The following is a 19,711-nucleotide window of genomic DNA, read 5'->3' as shown; positions in this document are numbered from 1 at the left end:
ATCAGGTGTCTTCAAAAATGTCTCGGCGCAGGGTCTCCTGCAGGCTAAACCCTTCATCGCGGTAATGTGACAGAAAGAGCAAGCTGGACCCGTAACTTGGGGGCGGAGCGAGACGTCCAGGGGTGAATGAAGGAAGAGGGTGAGATGGTTGCCAGTGACTTTGAGCTGCTCTTCAGGGGGGAGGGTCGTGTTGCCTGCAAAGGTCTTCTGCTTGGGGTTACCGGTGGTTGCCTCCAGCCACGGGGGAGACGCTGGTCCTGGTGAAAAGGAGCCTAGTATTAAAAGTAAAGAACCAACAATGCTGGAGGCCCACGGTGATCAGAAGGATGCTGGTATTTTGCAGAGATGAAATAGCGCAAGAGAGAAAGCAAATGAAAAAACGAAAAGAGAATGAATGTGTGCACTTGTGAAAGGGAATGGAAAAAAGGCATAGAAGAGAGTGCCCCCTGCTGGTGGAAGGAAAGAAAAAGCAAAGGCCTAGAGCACCTGGTATTCCCAGGCAGTCTCCCATCCAAGTACTAACCAGGCCCAACCCTGCTTAGCTTTTTACATCAGACGAGATTGGGCGTGTTCAGGGTGGTGTGGCCGTAGGCAGAGACTAGCCTCTCACTTGCTGCTTTTCTACTTTGACGTCTGGCTGCCGGCTGCCCTTTCCAGTGCTCAGCAAGACCAGGTCCTTTTGTGCTTTCCCTTCTCTTCAATTTTTTTGCTGGCTTCCTTAAAAGGTCTTGTAGACACAACGCCCCACTCAGAGCCGCTGAGCTCACTGATCTGCTGCAGCGCTGTCGACGGAACGTCAGCTTCACGGCCAATGCCACAGGCCGGGAGCAGAGGCGAGACTCACCGGTAGACCCGGGTAGGGTGAGTAGAGCGCGGTTAGTTGCTTTCTAATAGGCTGCAGCCGGGGATTAACTTTTAATGAAAGGGAACAATCCCTTTGACTGTCTGCAGCGCGCCACACCTAGGAAGCGCACTCTCACACACAAGCCAGCATGCACACGCTGCCCCGACAACCTCTTCGTCACCATGTGTGTCACCCTGGCCTGGATGCCACAAAATGTATTAAAGCTGTGTCTGAGAGCAAGGGGGAGGTTCTCTGGTCAGGGGAACATTAGCATGCAATGCCTCCTGTCTCAGGCCAGTAGGGGGAGCAGGCTGCCCCTATAAAAGCTGGTGCTGGGGGCAGGGTTAGAGAGAACTGGATTGCCTGTCTCAGCTCTGAGACGTGTCCCAGAGTGGAGCAGGGACAGAAAGTTGATTGCACCTAAGAGGAAGTGTGGCAGGAGGAGAGCCACAAGCCAGAGACAAGAGGCAAAGAGAGCATGTCTTGGCAGAGAAAAGACTTAATTTTACCAGACTTTGGTGTCTGAGGCTGGAAGGATTCCACATCCCCCAGCAGAGAACCAGTCCGCAAGGGACTGTACATTCCTTGGCCTAAGAAGCCTGGAGGCCCTGCCACAACCGAAGGGACCCGTAAAGCCGTACAAGGCTGGGAGCAGAAAGGAATCCACGTCGCAGGCCATACAGGCGAGAATACACGGAAAGCTCGGAAACGTGGGCTGTTACCCTATCAGGAGGAGATAGCCAGAAGGAGCGCAGAAAGCACAGTAGGCCTACACCCTCACCCTGACCAGGGCCAATTTCCCCGTTGCTCTCAGACGTCCAGGTCCCTTCCTAGCCGGGACTGTTTATGGGTCAGTTTACCTGTTGTAGTAAAGACCCTGGACTGCAACTTGTTGTCTGTGTGCTCCTTGCTCCTCCCGCACTATCAGCACTGGGATTCTCACTACCATCACTCCCACCATCCATTATACTGCGCTGGGGCCGCACTCTTCCCGTGGGGATTCACACTACCCTAGCTGCACACCTCATCAGCCCCAGCGGTCTGCATGCAGCGGCGGTTCCTAATAACCGCAATCCACGGGTGGCGTAGTCGGACATTATCAGCAGAACGTAGCAGACTACCATTGGCCTGACCACCCTGAGCCACGGAACCGGGTCGCCACTACTACCCCCATCGTCTCCCTATTGCCCGGATCCGAGTGCCCCACGGCCCAGGGGGCGAGTCAGCTTTGGCGTAGTCGGCAGGATTTCGTGCCCGCAACCACCGGGTACTGCGTGCCTGAAAAAGACTTTTGTAAACTTACCTGTGGCGAAGTTTCCCGCCATCCGGAGCCGATTCCCGCCATCGGACGCCATCTTGGACCGTTTCCCACCGTCTTCTGCCTTCTTCCCGCCATCCGCAGCTGCTTCCCGCCATCGGACGCCATCTTCAGGACGCCGCGCAGGAAGAAGAGGGGCGTGGACGTCAAAACCGCGCGAGATCCGAAGCTCCGCCCCACGCTCCGACGCTGCGCAAGGTCCTGGAAGGGAGAGAGAGCGACGCTGACGTCATCAGGACGCGACGCCAGGTCCTCGTCCATAGCAGCAGCAGCGGAGCCGCGGCCTACAGAAGAGGATCGCTGGAAGGTAGGCCACGCTTAACTAGGTGGGAGGAAGATGTCAGACACAGAGGCGCCCACTACCACCAACGCAGCTGCAGCAGCAGTGATGCCCTTTTCCCTGCCCTACATCCCTGGAGCGGCCTGGCTGTCCAAATACTCAGGGGAGCCCCATGCCCTAACTGACTTTAAGGAAAGACTATACAGTTTGTTCCAGGTTTACCCCCTGACAGAGGAGCAGAAGGTCAGCATATTGACAGGGCAGTTAACTGGCGCAGCCCAAAGGGAGGTAAAATCATGGCCCACTGAGGAGAAAAGGACTGTGAAGGGTATCCTGGCCCAGCTGCGGGGTACCTTTGATACACGTACCTCCGCTGAGATTAAAATGAGGTTCTAAGGATGTAGGCAGCGGGCACAGGACAGCATTAGAGACTATGCCCTAAATCTGCAGGAAGCCTTGAGGGCTATTCAACAAACTGACCCTGGCAGTGTGCAGGAAACCGATAAGCTGCTAACAGAACAATTCATAGAAGGTCTGCTGTCTAGCGCCCACAGGGCCCAACTGCGCCTCATGTTCTTTCAGAACCCCGACCTGACCTTTGCCCAATTTAAGGACAGGGCCATAAGGGTGCTCCGTGAATCTGCAACCAGTGGCGCTATAAACCCCCGCGCCCTGCTATCACCTACCACCAGGAGGCGGCGCCCTCCTCTATGGACTCCGTGGAGGCTGATGCACAGGCCCTGAACCAAGCCCCGTCGAAAGGCCTGCACCACCAAGTCCAGGAGCTAACCAGGAGCGTCGTGGCGTTGACCAGAACCGTCCAGGTGTTGCAAGTGGACCCGTCAAGACCCATCGAGCTGGCTTCAAGTCCGGAGGATGTCCCGTGGCGTCGACAGAGGAGGATCCCGTCATTCCGAGGGAGGCCCACAGACCGCTACGCAGAGGATGGACAGCCCATTTGCCGTCGATGCAACCAGCCCGGACACATTTCCAGGTACTGTAATTTAAACGGGTCCAACCTGGGGCAGAGGGCCGACCCCCAGGCATAAGATCACCAGGCCCTTATAATTGGCGTGATAAGTACGTTGGGGGGCACCCGGTTTTACCCGTGGTGCTGGACGGTATCCCCATGAGCGCCTTGCTGGATACTGGGTCGCAAGTAACCACAATCCCTTATGTACTTTTTAAGCAGTATTGGACTGATGCTGATATCACACGGTATCCAGACAGTAACTTGAGCATCATCGCCAGTAATGGCTTACCCGTGCCGCAGATGGGGTTCAAGGAGATGACCATTAAAATTGGTAAAGTTGAACTGCCGGCACAGGGAGTGATTATTGTGGACATTGACGGTCATGAAAGTCACCCTAAAATAACTGTGGGTACTAACATAATTGAGAATTGTCTTTCAGAGGTAATTGTAATTCTACAACAGGTGGCGGTGAATGCTAGTTCCTGCCAACAGAGGGTCCTCAACAAGGAGATAAAAGCCCTGATGAGACGGCAGCAGGTAGAACTGTCTGGTGGTGAGATCGGTAGCGTAAGACTGAGTGACCCATTCCCCATTTCCATGCCTCCCAAAAGTGAAATGATGATCTGGTGTCGGACTGCAATCGGGTTGAGAGGTAGAGACTACCAAGCCATGGTAGAACCCGTGTACTCAGACAGCAGGCCCACCATTTTGACAGCCCGGGGGGTGGTTGATGTCCGTCATGGGAGGGTGGCCGTCCGCATCCTCAACATTGGGGAGAGGGAAGTACACTTACCCAGGTACGCTACACTCGCCAAACTGTTTGTTGTCGAACACCAAGCTATCAGGGCCGTGGAACCCTTGCCTCCATCTCCTCAGGCGGAGGGTAATGGCTCCCAGAAACAAAAGGAGGACTGGTGCCAGAAACTCCATGTGGGTGCTGACTCCACTCCCCTGCACCAAAAACAAGGAGTCTACCGGGTGGTACAGGAGTACGAGAGAGTCTTTAGTAAGCACCCGCTGGACTTCGGCAGAGTAAAGGGGATAGAACACCACATCCCCACAGGGAGCCACCCACCAATAAAAGAGAGACACAGGCCTGTACCCCCTGCACATTATCAGAACGCCAAGGGCATGCTAAGAGAGATGAAGGAAGCTGGGGTCATTAGAGATAGCTGTAGCCCCTGGGCAGCCCCCTTGGTTCTGGTGAAAAAGAAAGACGGCACCATGAGAATGTGCGTGGACTATAGACAAATCAACCGTATCACCCACAAAGACACATACCCGCTGCCTAGAATAGAGGAGTCTTTAGCCGCACTAAAATCTGCTAACTTCTTTTCTACTTTGGACCTTACTAGCGGGTACTGGCAGGTTCTTGTGGCAGAGGCTGACAAGGAGAAGACCGCCTTCACCACCCCGATGGGACTGAGCGAGTTCAACTGTATGCCTTTCGGGCTCTGCAACGCACCAGGGACCTTCCAGCGGCTGATGGAATGCTGTCTAGGGCACCGAAACTTCAATACGGTCCTCCTTTACCTGGACGACGTGATCGTCTATTCGAAGACCTACGAGGACCATCTAAAGCACCTGGCCGAGGTGTTCGAAGCCCTGGCAGGCTATGGCCTGAAGGTGAAACCATGGAAGTGTCACCTGCTGAAACCAAAGGTCCAGTACCTAGGGCACGTGGTAAGCGCGGAAGGAGTGGCCCCCGACCCTGACAAAGTCACGGCAATCAAGAGCTGGCCAAGCCCCTCGAACATCAAAGAGGTGAGACAGTTTCTCGGGTTGGTAGGCTACTACCGAAGGTTCATCCCCGGGTTCACTAAGATGGCAGCTCCTATGCAGGACCTCCTGATCGGACAGTCTAAGTCCCGAAGTCAAAAGCCACCCTTCAAGTGGGATAAACCGGAAGAGGAGTCCTTCCGCCAGCTAAAGATGGCCCTCACGGGGGATGAGATCCTGGCCTACCCTGATTACGGCCAGCCTTTCATTCTCCACACAGATGCCAGTAATGTGGGACTGGGAGCCGTAGTGTCCCAAAACCAACAGGGCAGAGAACGGGTGATCGCATACGCCAGTCGGAAGCTGAGGCCCACCGAGAGGAACCCGGAGAATTACAGCTCCTTCAAGCTAGATTTCTTGGCGGTGGTGTGGGCCGTGACGGAACGCTTCAAGCATTACCTGGCCTCTGCAAAGTTCACCGTGTACACGGACAACAACCCGTTGACACACCTGGACAATGCAAGACTGGGTGCCCTGGAACAGCGGTGGATGGCCCGTCTCTCCAACTATGACTTCGTGATCAAGTACCAGGCAGGCAAAACCAACGCCAACGCGGACGCTCTATCAAGAATGCCTCACTTACCTGAAGGTGACGAAGACCCAGAAGAGCTGGAGGAGGTAGAACTCCCCGCGTTTCACCGGTATGGAGCCGCTCAACACTCTCACCGCGTGAAGGAGGACTATCTAACAACTGTGATGATGAATCCCCTACCTCACCACAGCTGGGCCGAGACCCAAGATAGTGACCCTGCAGTCCGCCTGGTGAAAGATCTGCTGACCCGGGAAGACACCCGCCTAGATCCAGATGCCCCAGAGGAAGGCAAGCAGCTAAGGAAGGAGAAGAGCAAGCTGTTCCTCTACGAAGGCAAGTTGTGCAGAAGGATTGTCAACCACCGGACGCACGAGCTGACCTGGCAAGTCGTGGTCCCAAGGCGAGATGCAGCTATGGTCCTGGGGGCTTTCCATGACAGAGCGGGACACTTCGGTTGGAAGAAACTGGAGTTCCTACTAAGAGGAAGGTTCTTTTGGGTCGGCATGAGAGGAGCTGTAGAAAAATGGTGCAGAGACTGTGGCCCTTGTCACCTGAGGAGGAAGGACCGCACCAGCCAGAAGACACCCTTGAGGCCCATCGTCACCACGCAGCCTCTTGAGCTGGTAGCTCAGGACCATGTCAAATTGGCTCCCAGCCGGTCAGGATACATCTATGCCCTGACAATCGTGGACCACTATTCCCGTTTTCTAGTGGTGGTCCCGGAAAAGGACTTGACAGCCCAAACAGCGGCCAGAGCCTTCCAGCAATACTTCTGCCGTCCACACGGGTATCCGGAACAGGTCCTGACAGACCAGGGTCCAGCGTTCGAGGCTGAAATCTTCCAGGAGTTCTGCAACCTCTATGGCTGTAAGAAAATTCGGACAATGCCTTACCATCCACAAACCAACGGGATGTGTGAGAAGATGAACAATATAGTCATTGATCTCCTGAAGACGTTGCCCCTGGAGGAACGCAGCCTGTGGCCAGAAAAACTGCCGGACCTGATAGACCTATACAACAATATCCCGGTGAATGCTACCAACTGCACCCCGGCTTACCTGATGCGAGCCAGACCGGGTAAGCTGCCCGTAGACCTGGAGATGGGAGTCCTAATACCTGAGGACACCTCCCCGGATGCGGACTGGGATACGGAAAGGCAACTGCAGTACAAGAAGGTACAGGAGAGTGTGGAGAAGAGCCTGGCCCAGGTGAGAGAGAAGCAAGAAAGACTCTTCAATCAACACGCCCCTGCTGGTCCCCTAGAACCTGGTGAGCAAGTCCTAAAGCGAAAAAGAAGGCTACATAAGTTGGACGACCAGTGGGAAAGGGAACCCTACACCGTACTGCAGTCTGACCACGACAACCCAAAGGTGTGCGTAATCACCAAGGACGGAGGAGAAACCACTAGTGTCGTCTCCAGAGACCACCTCAAAAGGTGCCCCGAGCAACTCCGTAGTGCAGAAGAGGATCAGAGTGACCTTGAACCCGCAGAGGACAAGGAAGAAATGATCAGCACCATTCTCGGAGAGTTCCCTCAGTCCTGGACTCGCATAAATGATGCCATAGTGGTACCCGTCCTGCATTTTGTGCAACCGGCCCAGCAACAACCAACACCAGAGCCGGAAGGTGAAGAGGAGCCAGCAGTTCCAGAGGCAGAAGAGCCTGTACCAGCAGCCCAGGAGAGTCAACCCTCTGCTGACAGTGAGCCTGCCATGCCTGCGGTAAGCCAAAGAACCCGCAGACAGCTGCCTGCCCTACCTGTACACCCAGTTGGTAGCTGTACCCCTAACGCTAGTGGGGAAAGCCAGGTTGGTCCACCACCAGACAGTGGGTTAAGGAGGTCAACCAGGAGCACAAAGGGGCAGATACCCGCTCGCTGGAGAATATAGAGTGTACTAAGATTGTAAATAACCCTGTTGCCAAATGTTGAAATGTTTGCCAAGTTACCTGCATGTTTATTAATAGTGTGTTTCAGTTTCTTGCAGCTACCGTAAGGACTCACAGGTTATGGACTTTTTATAACCGGGACCTTGTATGGACTGCATTCTGAGCCTAACCCAGGAATGAACTAAGACTGTGAAGGACTTGGGGTAGGACAGACCCCCACCTGGTTAAGGCTCCCGTTGTATTGGTGATATGGACACCCGGTCACAGGCCACACTGTGACCTTAAGAACTCAATTTGTGCGTCGACTGTCTATTAATGTTTTATTGTTATGCATATTGTCTTGTTTATTGTTTAGTCCCGGAGTACTAAATTTCACTAGGGGGGAATGTGTCACCCTGGCCTGGATGCCACAAAATGTATTAAAGCTGTGTCTGAGAGCAAGGGGGAGGTTCTCTGGTCAGGGGAACATTAGCATGCAATGCCTCCTGTCTCAGGCCAGAAGGGGGAGCAGGCTGCCCCTATAAAAGCTGGTGCTGGGGGCAGGGTTAGAGAGAACTGGATTGCCTGTCTCAGCTCTGAGACGTGTCCCAGAGTGGAGCAGGGACAGAAAGTTGATTGCACCTAAGAGGAAGTGTGGCAGGAGGAGAGCCACAAGCCAGAGACAAGAGGCGAAGAGAGTCTGTCTTGGCAGAGAAAAGACTTAATTTTACCAGACTTTGGTGTCTGAGGCTGGAAGGATTCCACATCCCCCAGCAGAGAACCAGTCCGCAAGGGACTGTACATTCCTTGGCCGAAGAAGCCTGGAGGCCCTGCCACAACTGAAGAGACCAGTAAAGCCGTACAAGGCTGGGAGCAGAAAGGAACCCACGTCGCAGGCCATACAGGCGAGAATACACGGAAAGCTCGGAAACGTGGGCTGTTACCCTATCAGGAGGAGATAGCCAGAAAGAGCGCAGAAAGCACGGTAGGCCTACACCCTCACCCTGACCAGGGCCAATTTCCCCATTGCTCTCAGGCGTCCAGGTCCTGTTTATGGGTCAGTTTACCTGTTGTAGTAAAGACCCTGGACTGCAACTTGTTGTCTGTGTGCTCCTTGCTCCTCCCGCACTATCAGCACTGGGATTCTCACTACCATCACTCCCACCATCCATTATACTGCCCTGGGGCCGCACTCTTCCCGCGGGGAGTCACACTACCCTAGCTGCACACCTCATCAGCCCCAGCGGTCTGCATGCAGCAGCGGTTCCTAATAACCGCAATCCACGGGTGGCGTAGTCGGACATTATTAGCAGAACGTAGCAGACTACCATTGGCCTGATCACCCTGAGCCACGGAACCGGGTCGCCACTACTACCCCCATCGTCTCCCTATTGCCCGGAACCGAGTGCCCCACGGCCCAGGGGGCGAGTCATATGCATCAGACTCTCCTGCCTGTTTTATGATTTCAGGGCCCTATCAGGAATCACCCCCCCCTCCCCAATTCCTTCTGCACCTTCCTTGACTTCCTTGCACTGAGGTTAGCTCTTTGGCAGCCGTCTGGCTTGGTTACACAAGCTTCTTTGCAGAGATACATGTTACTTCTGCTGGCCCTCGCTAGGCGGCCGGCATCCAAAACCTTCCCTGGGCACCTGCTGAAAGCCTGGCCCCTTCACGGCCCAGGGTGCTTTTAACGCCATCATTTCCACACGGCGAGCTGCGGAGTCAATAAGCACTCCTAGCCGTGACAAGGAGCTCGGTGTCAGGCCTGCGTGAAGGCGGCGGGGTAGCATACTTAGCTGCCAACTGGCTCAGAGGCCTTGGGGCTTCCATCATCTAAGTTACTTAAGGTCGGTGTCCGGCAAGGCGGCGTTCCATGCTAGCCGAGCTGGGCAGTAGGGCAAAACGTCATCAAAATGGTCTACAGCACCCGGTGTTCCCAGGAGGTCTCCCATCCAAGTACTGTCTGAGCGCAGGCCCTGATTTGCTCCCGAGATCAGACGAGATCGGGCGTATCCAAGGTGGTATGGCCAGTAGACGCTGCTCGATCCATCGCCCGGACAGCCTTTCTCAGGATCGCTTGGTGGCGAGCAATCTGGCCGTGACGGGGCGGGCTCCGAAGGTTTCATGCAAAGTCTGTGCCGTCCCTACAGGTGTGGTTTGTTTAGCAGTGATTCACCCGCCGCATCAGGTGTCTTCAAAAATGTCTCGGCGCAGGGTCTCCTGCAGGCTAAACCCTTCATCACGGTAATGTGACAGAAAGAGCAAGCTGGACCCGTAACTTGGGGGCGGAGCGAGACATCCAGGGGTGAATGAAGGAAGAGGGTGAGATGGTTGCCAGTGACTTTGAGCTGCTCTTCAGGGGGGAGGGTCGTGTTGCCTGCAAAAGTCTTCTGCTTGGGGTTACCGGTGGTTGCCTCCAGCCACGCGGGAGACGCTTGTCCTGGTGAAAAGGAGCCTAGTATTAAAAGTAAAGAAGCAACAATGCTGGAGGCCCACGGTGATCAGAAGGATGCTGGTATTTTGCAGAGATGAAATAGCGCAAGAGAGAAAGCAAATGAAAAAAAGAAAAGAGAATGAATGTGTGCACTTGTGAAAGGGAATGGAAAAAAGGCATAGAAGAGAGTGCCCCCTGCTGGTGGAAGGAAGGAAAAAGCAAAAGCCTACAGCATCCGGTATTCCCAGGCTATCTCCCATCCAAGTACTAACCAGGCCCAACCACGCTTATCTTCCAAGATCAGACAAGATCGGTCGTGTTCAGTGTGGTGTGGCCGTAGGCAGAAACAAGCCTCTCACTTGCTGCTTTTCTACTTTGACGTCTGGCTGCCGGCTGCTCTTTCCATTGCTCAGCAAGACCAGGTCCTTTTGTGCTTTCCTTTTCTTCAATTTTTTTGCTGGCTTCCTTAAAAGGTCTTGTAGACTCAACGCCCCACTCAGAGCCGCTGAGCTCACTGATCAGCTGCAGCGCTGTCGACGGAACGTCAGCTTCACGGCCAATGCCACAGGCCGGGAGCAGAGGCGAGACTCACCGGTAGACCCGGGTAGGGTGAGTAGAGCGCGGTTAGTTGCTTTCTAATAGGCTGCAGCCGGGGATTAACTTTTAATGAAAGGGAACAATCCCTTTGACTGTCTGCAGCACGCCACACCTAGGAAGCGCACTCTCACACACAAGCCAGCATGCACACGTGCTCGCACCTGACAACACCCCCTATCTGCACCTACAACCTCTCCGTCACCATGCGTCAGACTCTCCTGCCTGTTTTATGATTTCAGGGCCCTAGCAGGAATCACCCCCCCCCTCCCCAATTCCTTCCACATCTTCCTTGCCTTCCTTGCACTGAGGATAGCTCTTTGTCAGCCGTCTGGCTTGGTTACACAAGCTTCTTTGCAGAGAAACATGTTACTTCTGCTGGCCCTCGCTAGGCGGCCGGCATCAAAAACCTTCCCTGGGCACCTGCTGTTAGCCTGGCCCCTTCACGGCCCTGGGTGCTTTTAACGCCATCATTTCCACACGGCGAGCTGCGGTGTCAATGGGCACTCCTAGCCGTGGCAAGGAGCTCGGTGTCAGTCCTGCGTAGTAGCGTACTTAGCTGCCAACTGGCTCAGAGGCCTTGGGGCTTCCATCATCTAAGTTACTTAAGGTTGGTGTCCGGCAAGGCGCCGTTCCATGCTAGCCGAGCTGGGCAGTAGGGCAAAACGTCATCAAAATGGTCTACAGCACCTGGTGTTCCCAGGAGGTCTCCCATTCAAGTACTGTCCGAGCCCAGCCCTGCTTTGCTTCCGAGATCAGATGAGATCGGGCATATCCAAGGTGGTATGGCCAGTAGAAGCTGCTCGATCCATCGCCCGGCCAGCCTTTCTCAGGATCGCTTGGTGGCGAGCAATCTGGCCGTGACGGGGCGGGCTCCGAAGGGTCCATGCAAAGTCTGTGCCGTCCCTACAGGTGTGGTTTGTTAAGCAGTGATTCAACCGCCGCATCAGGTGTCTTCAAAAATGGCTCGGAGCAGGGTCTCCTGCAGGCTAAACCCTTCATCGCGGTAATGTGACAGAACGAGCAAGCTGGACCCGTAACTTGGGGGCGGAGCGAGACGTCCAGGGGTGAATGAAGGAAGAGGGTGAGATGGTTGCCAGTGACTTTGAGCTGCTCTTCAGGGGGGAGGGTCGTGTTGCCTGCAAAGGTCTTCTGCTTGGGGTTACCGGTTGTTGCCTCCAGCCACACGGGAGACGCTGGTCCTGGTGAAAAGGAGCCTAGTATTAAAAGTAAAGAAGCAACAATGCTGGAGGCCCACGATGATCAGAAGGATGCTGGTATTTTGCAGAGATGAAATAGCGCAAGAGAAAGCAAATGAAAAAAAGAAAAGAGAATGAATGTGTGCACTAGTAAAAGGGAATGGAAAAAAGGCATAGAAGAGAGTGCCCCCTGCTGGTGGAAGGAAGGAAAAAGCAAAAGCCTACAGCACCTGGTATTCCCAGGTGGTCTCCCATCCAAGTACTAACCAGGCCCATCCCTGCTTAGCTTCTGAGATCAGACGAGATTGGGCGTGTTCAGGGTGATGTGGCCATAGGCAGAGATGAGCTACTCACTTGCTGCTTTTCTACTTTGAAGTTTGGCTGCTGGCTGCCCTTTCCAGTGCTCAGCAAGACCAGGTCCTTTTGTGCTTTCCCTTCTCTTCAATTTTTTTGCTGGCTTCCTTAAAAGGTCTTGTACACAGAAGGCCCCACTCAGAGCCGCTGAGCTCACTGATTGGCTGCAGCGCTGTCGACGGAACGTCGGCTTCACGGCCAATGCCACAGGCCGGGAGCAGAGGCGAGACTCACCGGTAGACCCGGGTAGGGTGAGTAGAGCGCGGTTAGTTGCTTTCTAATAGCCTGCAGCCGGGGATTAACTTTTAATGAAAGGGAACAATCCCTTTGACTGTCTGCAGCGCGCCACACCTAGGAAGCGCACTCTCACACACAAGAGAGCATGCACACGTGCTCGCACGTGACAACACCCCCTATCTGCCCCTACAACCTCTCCGTCACCATGCGTCAGACTCTCCTGCCTGTTTTATGATTTCAGGGCCCTAGCAGGAATCACCCCCCCTCCCCAATTCCTTCCGCAGCTTCCCTGCACTGAGGTTACCTCTTTGTCAGCCGTCTGGCTTGGTTACACAAGCTTCTTTGCAGAGAAACATGTTACTTCTGCTGGCCCTCGCTAGGCGGCCGGCATCCAAAACCTTCCCTGGGCACCTGCTGAAAGCCTGGCCCCTTCACGGCCCCGGGTGCTTTTAACGCCATCATTTCCACATGGCGAGCTGCGGAGTCAATAAACACTCCTAGCCGTGGCAAGGAGCTCGCTGTCAGGCCTGAGTGGTAGCGTACTTAGCTGCCAACTGGCTCAGAGGCCTTGGGGCTTCCATCATCTAAGTTACTTAAGGTCGGTGTCCGGCAAGGCGCCGTTCCATGCTTGACGAGCTGGGCAGTAGGGCAAAACGTCATCAAAATGGTCTACAGCACCCGGTGTTGCCAGGAGGTCTCCCATCCAAGTACTCTCTGAGCCCAGCTCTGCTTTGCTTCCGAGATCAGACGAGATCTGGCGTATCCAAGGTGGTATGGCCAGTAGACGCTGCTCGATCCATCGCCCGGCCAGCCTTTCTCAGGATCGCTTGGTGGCGAGCAATCTGGCCGTGACGGGGCGGGCTCCGAAGGGTCCATGCAAAGGCTGTGCCGTCCCTACAGGTGTGGTTTGTTTAGCAGTGATTCACCCGCCGCATCAGGTGTCTTCAAAAATGTCTCGGCGCAGGGTCTCCTTCAGGCTAAACCCTTCATTGCGGTAATGTGACAGAAAGAGCAAGCTGGACCCGTAACTTGGGGGCGAAGCGAGACGTCCAGGGGTGAATGAAGGAAGAGGGTGAGATGGTTGTCAGTGACTTTGAGCTGCTCTTCAGGGGGGAGGGTCGTGTTGCCTGCAAAGGTCTTCTGCTTGGGGTTACCGGTGGTTGCCTCCAGCCACGCGGGAGACGCTGGTCCTCGTGAAAAGGAGCCTAGTATTAAAAGTAAAGAAGCAACAATGCTGGAGGCCCACGGTGATCAGAAGGATGCTGGTATTTTGCAGAGATGAAATAGCGCAAGAGAGAAAGCAAATGAAAAAAAGAAAAGAGAATGAATGTGTGCACTTGTGAAGGGGAATGGAAAAAAGGCATAGAAGAGAGTGCCCCCTGCTGGTGGAAGGAAGGAAAAAGCAGAAGCCTACATCACCTGGTATTCCCAGGTGGTTTCCCAACCAAGTAACAACCAGGCCCAACCCTGCTTAGCTTCCAAGATCAGACGACATCGGGAGTATCCAAGGTGGTATGGCCAGTAGATGCTGCTCGATCCATCGCCCGGCCAGCCTTTCTCAGCATCGCTTGATGGCGAGCAATCTGGCCGTGACGGGGCGGGCTCCGAAGGGTCCATGCAAAGGCTGTGCCGTCCCTACAGGTGGGGTTTGTTTAGCAGTGATTCACCCGCCGCATCAGGTGTCTTCAAAAATGTCTTGGCGCTGTGTCTCCTGCAGGCTAAACCCTTCATCGCGGTAATGTGACAGAAAGAGCAAGCTGGACCCGTAACTTGGGGGCGGAGCGAGACGTCCATGGGTGAATGAAGGAAGAAGGTGAGATGGTTGCCAGTGACTTTGAGCTGCTCTTCAGGGGGGAGGGTCGTGTTGCCTGCAAAGGTCTTCTTCTTGGGGTTACCGGTTGTTGCCTCCAGCCACATGGGAGACGCTGGTCCTGGTGAAAAGGAGCCTAGTATTAAAAGTAAAGAAGCAACAATGCTGGAGGCCCACGGTGATCAGAAGGATGCTGGTATTTTGCAGAGATGAAATAGCGCAAGAGAGAAAGCAAATGAAAAAAAGAAAAGAGAATGAATGTGTGCACTTGTGAAAGGGAATGGAAAAAAGGCATAAAAGAGAGTGCCCCCTGCTGGTGGAAGGAAGGAAAAAGCAAAAGCCTACAGCACCTGGCATTCCCAGGCGGTCTCTGTTAAATGGTTAATTATGGAAATTCATTTGGAATGTTAATCGATAATCATTTTTCTGAGTTCTATACCTCAGCCATCGTGTCTAGTTGACATGCGCTATTTGTGTGTGTATTTTTGGTTCACTACCATATGTAGAACAGGTGTCCATACGACTGGCTATAAAAGCCCATGGTACAGAAAGGGGGGCTCTCTTGCTCTGCCCACCCCACAAGACACAGAATCTTCATGCTGAGAAGCAGATGACATGTAGGCCTGGACACTTGCTGGACAAAGACATGATTTACCAGCCAGGATCCAAGGAAAGAGGGTGAATCTCAACAATTAAGCTAATTATGGACTAATGGACAATTACTTTATAACTAATTATTGTATGTACCTGCTGCAATCTGATTCTTTTTAATGGACAATCCAAGAATAAATAGATACATTTTTTTATAAGAATATCGTGATATTGATAATTTGAGAAGACCTCAGTAGAAAAAAATAATACAGGAAGAGTATTATTTTACAATGGTGATCCAGCCAGTCCTGTTTTTTTTTTTTTTTAATTAAGTAAGTGAATTTCTTCCGTGAACAAGGGGGAAGTCCTGACGAGCTGAACAGCTGTTGTTCACGTGTCAGTAAATTCACTAGTTTGTCACGAGAAGCAGAAAGGACCTACAGACTGAGGAAAGACAGGAAGCAGAGGTACTAACAAGGAACAGAATCACACAGGAAAAGAATCAGACGAACTGAAGACAGGACGTGCTGATAAAGAGAAGCCAAGGAATCTTAAGGTAAGCAAAATATGGATATAATTTCTTGTTTTGCTAAACAAAGTAATATTAATTTCAAAGTTAATGTAGGAGATGACATAGAAGTTTTGTGGCTCAGTTTATACAAAGAATGTGAATTGCAGAATTTACAGTTAACTTCTAAATTGGTAAATAGAGACAAACAGAAATTGAGAAATATTCTACATTTGGTAGATTTTTTTCATAGTCTTGTGTTAGAGATTTCTAAGCAGGAAAATAGTGTAGAAGTGTCAGACGGTGATACTGATTCTGACTGTAATGTGGAAAATGAACAAGAAGTAAGACACGTGTCTGTAACTGAAGGTGACCTTGGGTCTGACCAAGAGACGGACATACAGAAACCTGACATGGGAGGAGACATGACTGACATACGAGAAACCGACATACTAGGTGATGTGGGAGGAGACGTGAGTGACGTAGGAGGAACGGACGTACAAGAGCCAGTAAAAATATCAGAGAATTCTGGAATTACCCAGGCTCAACTCCAAATTAAAATGAGGAAAAATTAGCTGAAATTATACAAAATCATGCCAAAATATGATGTCAAAATCCATGCCTGTAGAAATTCATAAACATTTGAGAGCTTCTCTGATAAGTTTGATTTATCCAATGAGGAGAGGAATCAATTATTTAAAATATGGATTCCTGTGACATTGTCCAGACGTTTACATTTAATGCCCTGTGAAAATGACTCTCCTAATGGATGGGAAAATGATTCGGACAGATTAAGATATTTGATTTATTGTGTCAGAAAGGATTTTCCCAACATAGAAGATCTGCAGAAACTAAGGATTGGTAGGAAGGAATGTACAAATACATTCATGTCCATATTTGAACGGTTGTACAAAGCTCTCATCAAAAATGGAAAAGTACAACATATGATAACAACTTTTGTACAAAAATTCAAATTCCTAAATTCAGTTTCCCAAGTTATGGCATCACAAAAAAATTCATTATTTGAATGTGCGCAGATGCTGGATTTTTTTAGAAAACATGAGAATCGTGAAAAGAAAATAAATCAAGCTAAATTTATAAAACCAGGAAAGGTAAAATCTTACCAAAAGCCAATATCAAACTCTCCTAGACTGAGTCATCCCCATAGTGAACTCTATCAAATACGCAGAAGATTTCATATATGTTATAAGCCATATCAGCCAGTGCAAAGATCCATCTCTCCACAGAATGAGTTAATTCTCAATCAGAACTGTGATTCTCTATAAAGGAAAATGGCTGAAACTGATGGACAGAGACAGGTGAGACGACCAACTCACAGTGACGTCATGGAATGTGGACAGAAGAACAGGCAGTTCTCTGAGGTTTTGAAGGATAGAAAAATGTCTTTCCTAAATAGGGCGTTCCTGGAGATATTTGAGAGAGACAGAAGATTTGGTTTAGGAAGTGGCTAAGGAAAAACTGTAATTACAATGTTGTATCAAAATGTAATACAATATCTCAATATTTATTTATAATCTTATACAGTAAAATTGTAGTTACATAGTTTCTAATAGTTCATATATATATATATATATATATATATATACACTTGTCTAAGTAGAGATTGCGTATAATTGTATTTATATATACGTTTATAAAATATATATATATATATTAATTAATAAATTAGAACTTCATATATATAAATTTAAGTAGCAATATTTTGAATTACATTAGAACCAACCAATATATGTATAAGATATTTAAATAATTCTGTTTCTGTATGAATTTGATATTTAATTTTATTTTCTTATATTTCCTTAGAGTTTTCATTCCAAAGCAGGATTTGATCAAAGAACTCTAAAATGGATTTATTTCTTTATTCACACAGGAAGTGAAAAAATTGCATGATTTTATGTGTATAACATTTTAAAATAATAACAATATATCTAGTTGAACTATAATATATATGTAATACTTATTAATTCTTTTGTGTTGCTAATATTTTCTGTGCATGAAGTGTTCGTGCAAATTAAAGTAGCTTTACAGCATGACGTGTGACAGCTGCGGCCTTTGAACTTTGAGCTAATAGTATAGGATCCCACTCATTCTATTTTCAACTGATGTAACTTAAGACCGGACAGCCAGTGAAAAAAGAATCTAAGACAAGAGTTTTTTCAAGTGTCTGAAATTCCAGTGACTTACTCTCATATTATATAATATCTACTTGGGGAATATTCAAAGAAATATAAAGATATTCAATTGATATGGCAATGCGCATTAATAAATTGGGATACAACAATTTTGGGTTAAATATATATATATATATATATATATATATATATAAAACTTCATATGTGGAATGTTTGAGTTGAACAGATCTGTGAATGTCAGAGTGAAGGTGACAGATGAGTAAATCAGCAGCTGCTAAGTGTGATTGAAGTGACAGAGGCCTCGTATGTTTGTATGTTTGAAAAAATAAAAATGTTTCTTTATGTGAAGGTACAAAAATATATTTAATTCTGAGGAAATTATAATACATAATTAGGTATTATCTACATATATATATTTCTATATTTCTTTAATAATTATTATTTCTTGATTTAACTAATAGTGGATAAGGGCAACCACACATCAAAATGGTTTACAAAGCAAATTTATATTTAGAATAATTTTCCACATGATAATATTCTTGAATAACTATAATATTATTTTTAATGGTTACCTAAATAGGTACACACCTCTCTTTAGTCAAATCTATGCTATTCATCGATATGAAATTTATGCACAATATTTCTAGAAGAATAATTATTTTTAATTTGGTTCTGATATATACATAAATTTTATAAAATAATATTTTTGGTATAAAGGGGGAAAATGTGTTTTTGATCCTGATTACATAATCACTTTTGATCAATACTTATTTTTCACACATTTTAATAAAGAAGAAATAATAATAAGATACTATGGTATAATTAAGAAGGGTATTGCATGCAAAGTTGCATAATTTAATATTTTTTGGTGGTACAAGGTTATGACAAATATGAAATCATCCAGATAATGGAGATATAAGGGTATTTTTTATGGAGAATATAATTACTCTGCATTTGTCATTAAAATTTAAAGGCCTTATTTTTATTTTTATTCTTATTTTTACTCTTAATTTTATTTTTCATTTTTAAGATTTTATTCTTACTTTATACTTCTTATTTTTCTATTTTTTAATTTTTTAATTCTCATTTGATTTTATTTGAGTTCAATATCTCAATTGAGAAAACACATTAATATTTAATAAAGTAATGTCTAATACTAGAGTATTGCTTCATTAAATATATATTGCTAAGGAAAAAAACGTTTACATTTTCTGAGTAAACATTAGTGTTGAGCCACCCCCGTAGTGTTCGAGTTCGGTTCGGTTCGTCGAACACCCGTGTGTTCGCCGAACTGTTCGTCGAACTGTTCGTCGAACACCTTCGAACACCGTTAAAAACAATGGCAGGCAAACAAAAACACATAGAAACACATAGAAAACACCTTCAAAGGTGTCCAAAAGCTGACAAACTGCTCAGAAGACACAACTAACACATGGAAAAGTGACAAGTACATATAGTCATGCGAAAAGAAAAGAGGTGGAGGAGTAAAAGGAGGGGGAGACACAGATATAGGCATGTCATGCCCTTCTAAAATCCAAAAAGTGAGAAGCCGAGACGGCCAGTCCGCTCCTGCCCGTGCCACCTCCGTGTCGCCGGGTTTGTGCCAGAGCCGCGGTGAACCCTGACGGCCAGCCCCCCTCTCCCAATACTGGTGCCTGTCCGCTGGTGGGTCGAGAGAGCCCCCCTGTGGTGGAGGCAGCTCTAAGCTTTTTAATTTAAATTGTCCCTCTAATTTGAATGAATACACTTTAAATCCATTTACAAGGATCTATTGGAGGGCAAGTCTCATGCCAGCAGCCGCGTAATTCTAGCTCCAGTAGCGTCCACTAAAGCTGCTGCAGTTAAAAAGCTTTTATAAGGATCGAGCTCGGCTGTCCACCGCAAGGCATCCTAGTGCCAGTCCCAGCCCCTATGCCTTGGGGTGCCTCCTGATGCTCTTCACTAAGTATCCCGTGGTCCCGAAGCATTTCCTTTGAAAAAATTAAGTGTCCAAACTACAGGTGGTGTAGCTTGCTTAACAGCCGGGATAATCCGCTGACTAGCAGACACTGCTACTAGGCACAAAGTATTTCCTGGGCTAGATGCAGTTAAAAATTTGTAAGTAGATACTCTCGTTGGATGCTGAGAAAGCATTCCATAGAGTCTCCTGGCACGCCATATATGATTCTCTTAAAAAGCTTGGGGTAGGGGTCTAGGGGACCCTTTCATAGCCAAAATCACGGCCCTGTATCACAATACG

General features: G+C 49.2%; 1 non-coding gene and 6 pseudogenes across 1 annotated transcript; all 7 read right to left on the bottom strand.

Annotated features, from left to right (window-relative positions):
• Positions 1 to 474: 474 nt before the first annotated feature.
• Positions 475 to 593, bottom strand: LOC141269059 (5S ribosomal RNA; annotated as a pseudogene).
• Positions 594 to 9,507: 8,914 nt separating this feature from the next.
• On the bottom strand, positions 9,508 to 9,628 carry LOC141270102 (5S ribosomal RNA; annotated as a pseudogene).
• A 621-nt stretch (positions 9,629 to 10,249) lies between these two features.
• On the bottom strand, positions 10,250 to 10,368 carry LOC141270172 (5S ribosomal RNA; annotated as a pseudogene).
• A 930-nt stretch (positions 10,369 to 11,298) lies between these two features.
• On the bottom strand, positions 11,299 to 11,418 carry LOC141267359 (5S ribosomal RNA; annotated as a pseudogene).
• A 619-nt stretch (positions 11,419 to 12,037) lies between these two features.
• LOC141266930 (5S ribosomal RNA) lies at positions 12,038 to 12,156 on the bottom strand. The gene has a single exon (XR_012320949.1). It is a non-coding gene; the product is annotated as a 5S ribosomal RNA (ribosomal RNA).
• A 920-nt stretch (positions 12,157 to 13,076) lies between these two features.
• LOC141269801 (5S ribosomal RNA) lies at positions 13,077 to 13,196 on the bottom strand (annotated as a pseudogene).
• A 621-nt stretch (positions 13,197 to 13,817) lies between these two features.
• LOC141270007 (5S ribosomal RNA) lies at positions 13,818 to 13,937 on the bottom strand (annotated as a pseudogene).
• Between the last annotated feature and the right edge of the window lie 5,774 nt (positions 13,938 to 19,711).

The sequence above is a fragment of the Phyllobates terribilis genome, unplaced genomic scaffold, assembly GCF_046119375.1.
Source record: "Phyllobates terribilis strain yellow unplaced genomic scaffold, ASM4611937v1 Scaffold_4__5_contigs__length_816908805, whole genome shotgun sequence".
NCBI lineage: Eukaryota > Metazoa > Chordata > Amphibia > Anura > Dendrobatidae > Phyllobates > Phyllobates terribilis.
This window is presented reverse-complemented; position numbering and strand designations above follow the sequence as displayed.